Genomic DNA, 15,396 nt, shown 5'->3' with positions numbered 1-15,396 from the left:
TACACGCGCATAAAAACTTTAATTTCTTACGTGACCAATTTGAATGGAATATCATACGGCAACTAGAAAGAGAAAAAAAAAATATATAATAACTTTGTTACATATTGCGTAGTGGCAGAAATACGACTGCTCATAGTTATTTGATTATGCTACCAGATATGCGTTATATAAAAAGAAGCAAATTTTATGCAGCTCGTTTCAGCACAGAAAGTCGCTACGGTGAGGATTGTTTACCGGAAACGAGATAACTGGGTGACCGCGAATCGCTCGCAGTTTGACGAAACGAAGGGGGGGGGGAGAAATTGTTACTGATTACGCACTACGGAAAGGGAAAGGAAGACGACTGCAGCTATTTGATGTTCTTGTTTGTCCGGACTTAAGTTTCGTCTTTTCCTCCTGCCAATCGTATGCGTTGCGATAATCCAACAAGTGTAAAAAGAGAAGGAAAAAAAAAAGAATACATCTACATATAGTCTTAGGAAACCTATACATTTCGTCTATGAGCTAGAACTACAATTGCACATTGATTGATTGCCAGTATAAAATAACAAACTTTGACTACCACTTGGATGATACCTGCCTGGTAATCAAAACACTTGATTTGAGTCGCGATTGTTCTTCAGTATTTAAATCAATTTTTTTATACTAAAATATCCACTAAATCATTCTATCATAATATTACGTGTAATCGGCGTCCCGATTAACTTTGGTGCATAAAACGAACTTTCTCTACTCTGGTTGCTGTGCTGGACGTGTCCAATACCGTTTTAAACGAGATATGTTTACCCGCAATGTTTTCTTGCCTTTTACTCTTTCTACATCGTAAACATTTTTTCCTCTAACATTTACAATATGGTAAGGGCCATCATATTTGCGTCTCAACTTATCTGAAAGCCCTTTTTGCCTGGCAGGCATATATACCATAACTAAGTCACCTTTCGCGTATGAAGGTTCTGTTCGTTTACTGTCGTAGCGGTTTTTAGCAGTGTGATGCCGTTTATCATGCAATTCCTTGACTAAAACCTGTACGGAGCGTGCGTGTGTGCGATATTTCTCAGTAAATGGGTCTGTTGGATTTGAATTTAATCCAGCCTCGAGGGGAAACGTCGGTTTTCTTCCGAACATAATTTCGTATGGACTTAGCCCAATGCCGTCAAGTGCACTACAATTTGAGGCATAGACGATGAGGTTCAGATAAGATACCCAGTCTTTCTGATGACGTGCAACATACTTGCTCAAAATATTAGCAAAGGTACGGTTCACCCGTTCCGCCTTTCCATTACATTCAGGGTGGTACCCACTTGTATTTAGATGCTTGATTTTGAGTTCACTCAAAATATTTTCCACCAAGGTTGCTTTGTACACTGATGCATTATCGGTAAGAATAGTAGAAACCGGCCCAAAGATAGTAAAAATTTTCTGGACGAAAAACGAAGCTACATTCTTTGCCGTTAAGCTCCTAAGGGGTTGAGCCACTACCCACGAAGAGAGCATATCGACAGCGAATATAATGTACTTGTATCCATTACTAGGTGTTATTGGTCCAAAAACATCCGAACTCCAGGATTCGCATATATTCCCGACAGGTAGCGGTTGAAGAAATCCTTGTTTCTTACCTGTAGGTGTATTTTTCTCCTGGCAAATCTGACATGAGCGTACATAATCTATTACATCCTTACGTGCTGTTTTCCAATAATACCTATCATTTACTTTTTGCAAGCATTTTGTTTGACCTACGTGACCTCCTGTGTATGGGGAGTCATGTATGTCTGATAACACATCATTTACCATATTATCAGGGATGACTAGCAGTTTCCTATTGCCGTTGCGTCTATATAGTACGCCGTTTCCTAGTTCGAAATATCGGACGGAAAGATGTGTAGGATCAGTTTCCTTTAACTCGATTAGCTTTTTTACGTTAAGGTCTTGCAATTGACGTGTTCTTATTTCAATTGCTCGATCATTCACCACTTTATCGACCTGTTGATCGATAATACCTACTATATCACCGTGGTCGATAAAATCTCGCTCTTCTTCTGTTAGTGGGTTTGTAGCACTGCGACTGAGGCAATCCGGAACGCAATTAAGACGTCCTGGACGGTGTCTTATTGCGAACTTAAATTCCGAAAGCCTTATGCTCCAGCGAGCCAAACGATTGGTGAGATCCTTCGCTGTTCGTAACCAACAAGCTCCTGCACTATCTACTACTGCTGTGAAGAAAGTGTCTGTCAAGTATTGACGAAAGTGAAGCACTGAGAATACAAGACAGTATACTTCCTTTTCGCAAATACTATAGTTAACCTGGGGTCCCGTGAATAACCGTGAACAAAAAGATACTGGTTGGGTGATGGTTTTCCTTTCATTTTGTGGGTCCGTTATCACGTGACACAACATTGACCCGAATCCAAGGTCTGAGGAGTCACAATGAAGCTCTATAGGCAACGCCGGGTCAAAATGTCGCAACACGGGGGCGGACGAAAGTCGTTCTTTCAACTGATTAAATGCAACCAATTGTTTTTCCCCTATTTGAAAAGGTACGCCTTTCTTCGTAAGATCAGTGAGCGGTTTAGCAATTAATGAAAAGCCTTCTATAAACCTACGAAAAAAATTTGCACAGCCAATAAAGGATCTAACCTGTTTTAGATTCGTTGGGACTGGAATATTCCTGATAGCTTCCACCTTCTTTGGATCGGTGGCGACTCCATTTCGTCCTATCACATGACCAAGAATTTCCGTTTCTCCAAAGGCAAAATGGCATTTACTAGGCTTAGCCTTTAAGTTAGCACGCTCTAAAGCTAGAAACATTTTTTCTAATCTCTCTAAATGTTCTGACCAGGTGGTACTAAATACTATTATGTCATCCAAAAAAACACACAAACTATTCCACTTCAAACCTGCAAAAACTTTATCTACGCATCTCTGAAAAGCTGCTGGAGCGTTAGCCAAGCCAAAAGGTAGCCTAGTATATTCAAAGGTTCCTAAAGGGGTAACCAGTGCCGTTTTGTGCCTATCTTTTTCTGCAATCTTCAACTGATGGTACGCTGAGAAAAGATCAAGCGTAGAAATGTATTTTACACCACTCAGGTAATGAATTATATCGGAGATTACTGGTAGACAGTAATTTGGAACCTTCATCTTTGCATTAATTCCGCGAAAGTCAACAACCATGCGGCAAGAACCGTCTTTTTTCGCTACAAGGATAATAGGTGCTCCATATTCAGATTCCGATTCCTGTATAATACCTAAAGAAAGCATTTTCTTTAATTCTGATTCTATAAATTCCCGTTGTTTTGGAGACACCCTATATGGCGTGCGCCTGACTGGAATATCATCCGTAAGCGGAATAGTGACTTCATAAGCATTAGTTACACCTAATTGTTCAGGAGATGATACAAAGCAATGTTTATATTTCTCTAATAATGTCAGTAACTCACGTTTTTGTACCTCTGTGATATCTGATGAAATATCTATGTCCGTTTCTACATTAAAGTCTTTATCTTCAAACTTGAAAGAACTTTTCAGATTTTCGTCTTTTATCGCGTCTACATATTGAAGCCGCGAATCGTTTTGAATGAAAGAAGTAGAGGGAGGAAATATTTCCTCCGGCTTGCACAAAGTTCCAATTACACAATTTGGTGGAAAAGTAACCTGAAAATGATTCATGTTAATAATAGGTATACAAGATGTGGTGTGCGAATTTATGAGTAGCCTAGGAACTAAACAGCGATATTGGTCATAAAGTCCATTGTTTACTTCAAGAAGTAAATCTTTGTTAGGGGGAACTGACGAAGAAAAACTTATAGTTAATTCTGTGTATTCGTAAGGTTTTAGTACTGCAGAATGCGAAGAGAAAAGTTTAAATTTAGGTGTGGCTTCACTGTCTGTCGTGTTGTCCTCCGTTTCTAAGCGCGGAAGTTCGTCGAAGAGAGTCTTATCTGCTACGTCACTAGGATGTGTCATTGAAATACTTTTCCTACCCGAAGGAAGGTTATCGCTGGCCGCGCTCGATGTTTCTTCCGGTTTAACTTCCAGTCGGCATTTGCAAACTATGCGAGACAATTTCCCGTCGCGATTAGTATTGGAAGCAAATGCAACGAATTTCTTAGGAGGTATGAACATAGATGGAATTTTTATAGATTTCTTGTGTAAGTATACTGAGTCTTGTCCGGTTGGCGATCGTGTAGTCGTGTTTTTGCATTGGTCGTCTTTCCGTATTTGGGTTCGAATCTCATTACTCACACTAGTTGTGTGTTTTTCCTGAACGTACGGTACAAAGGATGGATGAGGTTTCCGTAACATTACTCCTGCTGGGTTTAAATATCTAACAAAACAATTAAAGAAATCTGCGCCTAGAATGATACGGTCTCTTAATGAAGGATTTGCACAGACTGCCATTTGCATACCAATTTTATGTGATCCAATCCAAAAATAAAAGTTACAAACTGGAGTGTTCCTTGAGGCAACACCCGATAGTGTAGACAATGTTACTGAACCTGTCCTTCTAGCAGAAATCTTAATATTGCGAGGTAACATACCAAAATGTAACAAACTACAAGTACTACCTGTGTCTATAAGTGCTGGAAACTTTTTCCCAAAAATTTTTACATTTATCATTGGTCTTTTGTTATAGTTTTCGTTTCCTAATGAGAAAGAAGAACAATTTTCTGCACGATACGATCGTTCTTTCAGGGGTTTTGTCTGACTTGGGCGAAGGCGACCCCTGTGGCGCATTCCCATTATGCGTTTGGGTTTTCTGAGTTTCTTGGAAAAGGAGAAGGATTTCGTGGCCCTCTGTTAGGATTTCGCTCATAATTCCTATGATTATGACCCCTGGAATCACGGCCTTGTATTGAAAAAGATCCGCGTCCTCGGGTGGTCGAATATCCATTATTTGAGGGGTATGATCCTTTGTTGGGACAGTAACGCGCAAAATGAAATTTAGATCCACACGTAAAACATAGCCTATCACCATTTCTACCATTGTTACTGCTATTAGGTCTACCTCTAAAAGATGTAGAGTCTCTGCCTCTTCCTACACCTCGCTGCGAATGAGATTTCCATCTAATTTCTTGTCTCTGATTTTCCGGGATTTGAGACTGCTCCATCGCATGCACATAGCGCTTTTGATTTTCCGATGGTCCTGAAAAAGTTCTCTCTCCGGGATTTGATCCCTTTACAACTTGCGCGTAAGATCGCGAAGCAATGTCAGCTTGTCGTTTAGCACGCTCTAAAAGTCGCAAGTTGGCTAATAAGTCGTCCAATGTTTGCGCTTTCATAGTTACTAATTTCTCGGCGTCTTGCGCTTGTAACCCATTACAAATGAAATTAATTTTCCCTTCGTTATTCATATTCGGATCTGCTTTGTTACACATTTTCAACACATCATAAAAGTAATTCTCTATTGACTCTTCGGGTTGTTTCTTTCGTGCAGCTAGATCAAGATAAGCCTGTCCTACCGGTAAAAGAGGTTGAAAAGCCTTTGTTAACGCTTCTTCAACTTGTGCAAAACCTTGGAAATTTTCCAGCATTTCACGGTTTAAATCCCAATACGCTAACGCACTTTTTTTTAGATACGCAGGTAAAAATGTGACCTTTTGTGTGTCTGTCCACCCTAAAATCGAGGATACTCTCCGATATGTGTTAAAAAAATCAGATATACTCTCTCCCGGATCCGCGTTGAAATTTTCTGGTTGAATAGACGGGGTTCTAGCGTAAGAACACATGGTAGGATTCGAATTAGTAGCTGCAGATGGAGGGTCAGGCATTTCTAGTATGTCAGTTTCGATAGGTAGAGGTGTACGTATTGCTTCCTCAGAGCAAGCAGGAAGTGGACACGTAACGGTCGCAGTAAGTAGGGGTTTGCGTTCACCAGACGTCTGTTGACGCGTAAGAACCATTAAACAACTCGATTTTTGTACAATGACAAAGCGGACATCTTAACAAAACACTACAATCAAGTTTCGACAAACTACCTCATTTCGGACAACAGTCCACCAAGAAAGCACCAGAAACAACCTCACCAAACCAAACCTAAAAATTTCAAACAAACCTTCGTCAGGAAACATGTGATATTTGCTCCACTGTGAAACAGAGAGAGTAAAAACACGTAGCAAGGTACTGGGTTCTTCCCTCAGCTGTAAGCAGAGAACCGCACCTCCACCATTCTGTAACGCTTGCGGGGTGTCTGGCGTTACGAGGGGGACTATTTTCTCAGATGGTAGACATTAACACACAATCCGTTTAATATATATATCTGTTATTTATTATTCTAATGGTTAACAGTATTGATTATAGACTAACTCCCTATCTCTATGGCCATTTAGTGACTTGAGCTATTCCTATAAGTAATAAGTCCCAAGTGTCACCACTTGGTTAAGTTGAGGCTTACCCTCTAAGATAGGAGCAGCGAGCTATGGCGCGGCCTCTTGTCGTCTCCCGGAATATCTGGACTCCGCCCCTTTTCTATGATTCTCCTAGTATTTATTAACATGGGCGTCCTTGTCTCAATTCCCCAACCCAACTTAGTATACTGCAACCTTGTGGTTATTTTAGCTGACAGTCCTTTCTGGGGGGGAAGGTATGGCCTTGCTGACCATGACGAAGGCTTGTGGTCCGTAGACCTCGAGCTTATCGTCCGGGATGCCCCCAGAATATTCACGGTCAAGGCTCTGGCCTTGTTGAGCTAAACCACCAAACTTCCTGTAGGTAGCCTTGTCAGGAACCTTGCCCTTGATAGTTTTTGGGGGGAAGGAAGGGCCTGGTCTGTATCACACGTGTTGAGGACGAGACAAGTGATAGTGACGCAAGTCCTATTTCCTGGTTTTGCTTTCCTACTCTTGGCAGAGACAACGCCCCATTATGTAACTTGCAGAAACGCTCGTTACAACATTCAATTGATGACAGAAATATACATGACCGTCAAGCACAGATATGAATTATTTAGTTACGATAACGGTTAATCTTCTAATCAATCAGCCCATGCCTATATATTTAAATGAATGGAAATGACTTAATAGTATACACTATTATAGCAATCATGACCCCATACAGGGCGATCCAAAAGTCCACAGAGGTAAGCTGTGACCTTCAGACACCCAAAAGTCAACCTGGCTTCCACGTAGTACCCTGCGGTGCATATTGCAAACCGACGAGGCTCAGGATAATCCTCTCTGGGGCTTTCGTTGCGTCGTTCTTGTATATTTGTGATTGTCCATGTATCCACTTCAACTTATTACCATTCATCCTCATCGTCGCGATTAGCCAAAAGTGGCAGAAATGAGAGTTAAAAATAAACCAAATAAATAAATCCGGCAGCATAGAACAAGTCGGTTATTAGTGCAGATAGCGTAAAATGGAACGAGAGTTTATTTAGCTGTTGGAAATATGTGCTTTTCATGCTTGAATTTTCACAGGGACTCAAACCAGGGAACTTCGATGGGGCTCAGAGATCGAGATGGTCGTATCAAATTCGAGACGAGACCGATGGATTGGTAACCTTCAGCTGCCCGCCCCCTCTCCTTCTAAACACCCACGTGCACAGTCAACGGCAAAGATAATGGTAGGTAAATTGTCCACAGCTATTTTCATTACTTTTTAATTCTACATCCTGTGTTGTTTTAAGGAATGAAACTATGTTGGTTCGAAGCAGGCATTGTTCTCTGCTTATTGACGTATTTATTTCAGTTCATTTCATCACATTGTGTAATTCATACCTAATGAAAATGGTGGTGGACAATTCGCAGTTAGGTGTACATCCACAACCCCGACGAGACGTTGTACGATATTTGTATTTCAAGGCAGATATAAATAAGGCCTTCGAATCTGATAAGGTCAAACTCGAATAAAATATACGAACCTCTTCCTTCCTTTTCTAATCAAGTAATTGTTCTAAGACCTCCATTGAAAGGAGAATAACCTTCCCAGTCGAAAGATTTTGACTTTATTTCTTTCCAGTTGCAAGAAACTAACCGAACACACATGAAGGCTTTTCTTCTTTCATCTTCACCATTATCTTCACGCAAATGCCATTAAACAAAAGAAGTTGGACTTCCGGTTATGTTGCAAACTGTCCTGTTGTAGAACTGCTGTGAATATATCATTCAGCAACATCCTGCACTGCAAATTGTCCTTATTTGAAAGATATTTTCCTCTGCTTCCTCTTCAGAATGACATTGGAAAACGTCTTACAATAAACTGCAGATCTCCATGGTTGTGGTTGACAAGTCTCTGCGACTGAACGCGCAGTTGAAGGTTCTGAGATTGGCTGATTTGCTATATTTCGTTCATTAAATCACTGATCATGGCAGGATGCAAGATCATTGAAGACTGGGATGGATAGTTTTCCTTTAAATTACACCCAGTTGGACAGTTATGTTTCTAATATTCTGGGCTCATTTTAGTGTATATTTTAGCATTTTTAGTGCATGAAAATATGTCCTCATGTGATATAAATAATCATTTGGATTCAAGAAATTATTATCGAAATCTAGATGCTTGCCAACCATAGTGACTTATTTACTAACTTTCATGGAGATAAAGCTTCGAGTTTTTGCTTGGGTCTTCAAGACGTTTTCCTATACCTTTGGGCTAATCGTGACGATGAAGACGAACTGATGACGGAATGAATATGACGATAGATCCATACTTCACCAGGGTTTGAATCTGGAACTTCCGACTTCGTAGCACATTACGCTTTTTTCTCCCTTCGGTGTGTGTGTTTGCATTGCAGATATGGCTTATGGCAGTGTGTGTGTATGTAGGAAGTGACGCATGCATGAAGCATGTCACTTTCCTAGCAGAAACAAAGGCATGAAAGCCTCTGGAAGAAGGTCAGGAACCTTTGGGCAAATCAAAAAGAACGCCAGACTATATTGTGACTTTCAACAACTGTTATGCTAATCAGAGAGTCACTAAAGATAGTAGAATACCTGCGAACGCTCGTTCGTATTCTTAGCATGTTTCTGCCACCATTCACCCAAGGGATCTTAAAAAAGAACTTACTACTCTGAAAGAACGTACCTTTGTCCACAAGAAAGCACACACGTCTTCTTGGTAAAGTCGTTGCACTTACTGATGGCACGTCCAACAAACTTTTGACTCCTTTATAACCACGCGGAACCCACATCTTGCCTCTTAACAGTCTTTATTTTCCCTTTCGACTTTCCTGTTAAGGCCACCACCATAACACTGCGCTACGTCATCTTCACCTCTTGCATGCTGGCAGATGATGATGATTGCTAACATCAATGACGCTGTTTCTTTTGCTGAACAATACTGAGCGGGCGTTCCCGTTGAAATTACCTGGGGGAATTCCCCGCGCTGTACTGCTGAAAGAGCACGCAATCAGGCAAGGTGTAATCTAGCTTTCTGGTGGTTGCAATTTACAGTTGGGGAAGTTATTTAAAAAAAAGTAATGTGTTCAAAGTTACTTTACTGTCTTGGAAAAGTAATGCGTTCGTTTATATCGGGACCATGGTTGTGCAATTACGCATTAAAAAAGGTTTTCTACAGGACACGTAAATTACGGGTAAAAATGCGTAAAATACATATAAATCGTAACGTACACCCAACGGCAAAAGAAACGGTAGACGAATTGTCCACCACCATTTTCATTCGGTCTGAATTACACACTTTGATGGCAATGAATTTAAATAAAGACGTCAATAAGCAGAGGACAATACCTGCTTCGAACTAACATAGTTTCATTCCTTAAACCAACACAGGATGTAGAATAGAAAGGTAATGAAAATAGCAGTGCCCAATTTGCCTACAATTATCTCTGCCGGTGACTGTACGCAAAAAAAAAACAACAGAATCAAACATAAAAATTAAAAGAAACATGGTATTTGCGATGGTTATTGTTATGTATGGAAATTGACAGTGGTAGAAAACAAAAAAGGCTTTAAAAACTTTCCTTACGAATTTGTATACGTATGCTCTTATATCGGAATTTTACAAACAAAAAAACTTGTTGTTAAATGTTTTGTTCACATTATTATACTGGTAGGCGTTCATTGCTAATTTTCTCATGAACAACATATTTTTACTTTTTTGTTTCCAATCTGAAGTTTTGTTTTTCATTATAGCATTATCAACGTGTTTTTTTTTTTTGTATTTTTTTTGTAGTTATAGCCTACATATGTATGAAAAAGGAATTTGAAGCTGTTACTAAAATTTGTTAACGCCTTCGTACAATCTATACATCTGCGTAAAACACTGGTTTTCTACGCGGAGTAAATTACTCATAACTTATGTACAAAACGTAACGAGTAAAGCGCACACGTCAAACCTCATCGGGACTAAGATTCTATTTCTCTCTTCCCGGTCTTTGATCCGTGTCTTCCAGTTTCGCCAAATGGCCCAGAGGCGCATTACATCAGATTTTCCACCAAAGTAAAATATTCGACGAAACAGAAATTCCCGTTTCGCCGAATACTTTGGAGAAAGTGAATTTTACCTTCTGGGAAAATTCATGTCTAAACAAACAGAAACTTATATGTTGAAAGCTACCTAGAGAAAGGGGTATTTATAGTTTTTATGGATCTGAATAAAGCACTGGACAGAGTGAATTGGATGACACAGAAGTGAAAGGATTAGAGTAGATTGGAAAGATGGGGAAACAATTTGTACAGTCACCGGCAAAAAAATGGGACACACAGATCCTGAAATACTGGTTTCCCAGCAATGCGCTGTGTGTGTTGCCTGACTCTCCGGCGATAGCACAACCTTCTATTGAAATCGACTCGTCAACTGTACATACAACAAAATTATCAATATAAATGTGAAGAAGAGAAAGGGTATGGTTGTTGGGAAGAAACCATGGAACATGAACGTGAGAATTGGAGATCAAAGTATTGAATAAGTTTCAGATACCATAAGCACTGACTGACATGAGCTGCAGTCAGGAACTGAAATTGAGAATAGCAGTGGCAAGAGAAAGAAGCCTTTAATAAAAGAAGTGTGTTTTGTGGAAAAACTAAGGAAGCGACTAATGTGTGGAGTGTAGCGTTATATGGTGCAGTAATCTACGAAGAAGTGAAAAAGAGCAACTAGAAGCTTTAGAAATGTGGCTATGGCGATGGAGCGTGTGGAAATGGACAAAATAAGAAATAAAACAGCGTTGGTGAAAGAAGACCAATGCTGGATGACATCAAAAGATGAAAAACATTGGTTGGGACACTACCCAAGTAACCACCACCGTTAGGCCAACGTCAGTTTTTACGTGGAAAGGTTGTCTTTACGTTGGTCGACAAATTGACGTTGGTCTTACGTTGGGCCAACGTTTGTCCAACCATGGAAACGTGAGTAAAAATCAGTTTTATAAACAACATTTTAATGCCAAGACAACTTTCAGGAGAATGCTGAAAATTCTAGAGTGTAAAATAAGTGACATGTAACAGTGTTTCCTTTCGAATATTTCAGTCACAGCACAAACTGGAAATATAATATATTTTTAATGAAAGTAAAAGCTATTTTTAACTTGCAGTCACTCACTAGTCATTTGTCAGCCGCCATGGATGAAAGATGTTGGGAATTGCTTACTGTTTGTCTTTTTTGCTGTAGTAGAACAAGAATATTCTTACAGGTATTATTGTGAAGGTGGTTAAGCAATGTTATGTGCAGATTAAATTCCATGAAAGGTGGAAAAATTAGTCACCTCTAGAAGGTTTTTGTGCTACCACTTGAAGGTATGGTGCCTTGAAAACAATGATACCATGTGACTGAGAAAGTGCTGTGCATTCTTACTATCTTCATAACAACTTGAGCTATTGTTTACATTTGGCCTCACAATAAATTATGTATATATCAGAAAACAAACCTATCCATTCTTTAGTTTTCAGTACGTAAAACCATACGTTGGCCCAACGTAAAAACCGCACGTTGGCCCAACGTTGGAACCACGGCCAAAATTGCCGTTGGCCAACGGTATGTTTTTGCGTTGGGCCAACCGTTGGCCAACCATTTTCAATACGGTTGACCCACGTTTGGTTACTTAGGATGAAAATGTCAGCGTCAATAAAAATGGGACACATAGATCCTAAAATACTCTCTTTCTTGCAAGGCGTTGAGTGTTGCCTAACTCTAAGGGGATGGTAGAAGTTGTCATTGAAAAATTGCTGTTAAAATTTATTTAACGCCGTAAAATTAGGCAATTGCAAGGAAGCGAGCATTTCAGGATCTAGGGGTCCCATTTTTATTGCTGGTGACTGTACAATGAGTTTCCAACTTCGTTGAAATTATGTTTCACTTCACTCCCTGAAATTTCCCGGCCGAGGAAAAATTCCCTCCCTTCAAAAAATTCGGCGAAAATCGATTCGGCAAAACGGGAATTCCCTTTTTGACGAAAACTTTGATTAGGTGAGATATTTGTCTCTGGGGCATTCGGCGAAAATGGAGTAAATTCTTTCTTCTCGCTTTCTAAATTTGATTTTCCTTCTTTCCATCATCATTTTATCTCCTCTCTCTCGTCCATAATTTTATTTCTCCCTTTCATTTCTCTTCCTGTTTACTTATCTAATTCTACAAATTGCGAAGATACGAATATTACAAGCAATTAGGCTTGTTAACCCTCCTGGAATGGCCTGGAATTGAACTCTCTCGAAGTCTCCAGGACACACTTTGTCATCCCCGGAATGCCGGGATTTAGTATTGTTTATTATTGTTATTTTATAGTATTTCATAAAGAATTCTGTTATAGCATTAGAGCTTCAGAAAAGTCTTGGTATCTGTATATTGATTTTGCTATGTACAATTATGTACTGTGTTGGTGGTAATTGATCAAAACTAGACTGTCTTGATCAAATTGATTCAAATGTGTATTAGACGAAGGTGTAATATCAAAAATAGAATACTCTCCCAGGAATAGTCCTATCTTCCTAGCAAGAAAAAACAAAACCTTCAGACAAACTACGTCTTCTTATCGACCTCCGAGTGAAGAACTTGAAAACCGACACTGATTATTTCCCAATGGAAATCCAATCGGCGTGAAACTCGATGAAGAAAGCAGGGACAAACCAGCCTTCAAAATCCCACATATGGGGATTCGTTCCACAGCGAGCGAAGACTTCACGTTTCGCACTAGCAAGGGTGACTCATTTGACATTGGGGGACATTCTCCCCGAACAACTAAGCTGTTACTCCGATGACATAATTCTGTTTGGAAATAAACCAGAGGAAGATCTCGACACGCTGGATCTAGTCCTAGGGAGAATAAGACACAGTTGGCTACCCATTTCCCCATCCAAGTCCAAATATCTCTGTTCCGAAGTGATATGTTTGGGTCACAAACTGACACCATACGGTTATTCAATCTTACCAAAGGTTCTGGAAGCCGTTCAGAACTATCACAGAGCAAAATCGAAGAAATAAATAGTCATTTATGGGACTACCCTCGTACTGCAGAAAATTCGTAAAAGACTTTCCGGCAATAGCACATCCTCTCACAAAACTTTTAAGGAAAACCGAAGAGAAAATAAACAAAACAAAAAAAATAAAAGAAATGCTAATGACAATCCCTGTCCACCAAAGATGAAGTTCACATGTTCACCGACGCCTCTAAATTTGCTATAGGCGGAATTCTGACACAAACAACGGCAGAAAAACCTGATGAGAACCAATCCGTGTGATACACATCCAGAACGCTGTCACCACGGGAAGCTTCATGGAATTCAATGGAACTTGAATTACTTGCACTGCTACCCACCATCAAGAGTTTTCGATACTACCTCTAATACAGAACATTTTACGTGCATACAGTCTCCAGCACACTGACGCATTTGAGAACATCACAGTCTCTAACGATACGCCATTACCCTGGCAGAACACGATTTCCACGTAATTCAAATCAAGGGAAGCAACATTACAGCGACAGATGAGATTAGATTTTCTAATGTACAGGGTGACGAACAACCGGACACACCAGAACAAGCTTTTGTAGGAGTCACACAGAGCATAGAATTCAACTTAGCAGAACAAAACCCATTCTTCAAACAAATAATTTTAAATCTCAAGGAGGACCCACAAGCAGGTCCAAATTTCCTCAGAACATCTTACAACTTCGAGATCATAAATGGATTTCTGTATAGTAAAATAAAGGAAGTGAGTGCAACAAAGAAACTTGTTTGCATTCCATCAAGCATGAAAATGGATTGATTTCAGAAATTACACAGTTCCGATGAAGACCTACAGATACACCCTTAACAATTATCACCGGTATTTACTGGACATGAAACGCTTCCTTTAACCTTTTGTTTACCAGCTATCTATATATAGATACCTCGACAAGGTCGTAGTTTTTACGTCATAATGTCGCTATTTTTCGCTGGAATTGCGATTTTCTTCTTTTATATTATTGTTAACACACATACAGCACCGTAAAGACTCTTTCCCCATAAAAGGGGGGGTGGGGTGCCGGGAAAATGGCGGCTTCCTTCGAAACTGAATCAGTGGCGCATAGACATGTCTTTTGGGGGTTACAAGTTGTGTTATATTACTCGTATGATAATAATGCAATTATTTTCTTGTTCCAAATATGCCTGCGATCATTTCCATGTGTATTTTGACAATGTCCTGTACTTTGTTGTCCAGGGGCGGAGGGGGGAAGGGGCATTTTTCTTCAGAAATTTTGGAATTTTCCGGTTCCTCCCCTCCCCCCACATCCATATATACACTCAATGTGCATAAATTTTATATACTCCAATTTTATGGTTTATTCCGCATATAATGGTACTTGATTCGTCCGTCTAGGGCAATTAGCTTCGGACCTACAGTCGTTTCCAGGTAACTGCGCATTTTGCTGAATGGCTCAGTGGCGTACAGACATATCGTTTTGGGGGTACAAGTCGTGTTGTATTGTTCATATCATAATAGTGCAATTATTTTCTTGTTCAAAACATGCCAGCGATCATTTCCATGTGTATTTTGACAATGTCCTGTACTTTGTTGTCCAGGGGCGGAGGGGCATTTTTCTTTAGAAATTTTTAAATTTTCGGTTCCTCCCCTCCCCCCGCATCCATACATACACTCAATGTACATAAATTGTATGTAGTCCGAATGTATGGTTCATTCCGTGTATAACGATATATCATTCGTCTGTCTAGGACAATTAGCCTCTAATCTACAGTCATATAAATGAAACTCTGCATTTTGCTTAAAATTGGCCCGGTAGACAAGGAGCTTACCTGGCAAAATGGGCTTGGTAAATAAAAGGTTAAAAAGCGTGCCAATCATGCGAGGAATGTTTGGCAAATAAGAAACCAAGGACCACGAAGCCAGGAGTATGTATTGTGTGTTTGAGATTCCATGAAAGAATGAATCATGGTTAATTTCTTTCTGAAATATAGTACTAAAATACCCATGTGGGTTCTTGACGTTATGAAAATAGCTTCAATTCTTATT

General features: G+C 39.8%; 1 pseudogene across 1 annotated transcript in view; it reads right to left on the bottom strand.

Moving 5' to 3' along the window:
- LOC145989946 (protein yellow pseudogene) overlaps positions 1-9,151 on the bottom strand; it is a 39,455-nt pseudogene extending 30,304 nt beyond the window's left edge. Inside the window, exon 1 of the transcript XR_014441903.1 lies at positions 9,019-9,151. The product of XR_014441903.1 is annotated as a protein yellow pseudogene, transcript variant X1 (transcript). The remainder of the gene's footprint in view (positions 1-9,018) is intronic.
- Between the last annotated feature and the right edge of the window lie 6,245 nt (positions 9,152-15,396).

This window comes from Lepisma saccharinum, chromosome 7, assembly GCF_977018435.1.
Source record: "Lepisma saccharinum chromosome 7, izLepSacc3.1, whole genome shotgun sequence".
In the NCBI taxonomy this organism is placed as follows: Eukaryota; Metazoa; Arthropoda; class Insecta; order Zygentoma; family Lepismatidae; genus Lepisma; species Lepisma saccharinum.
The sequence above is the reverse complement of the archived record's forward strand: the minus strand, read 5'-3'. Positions and strand labels throughout refer to the sequence as shown.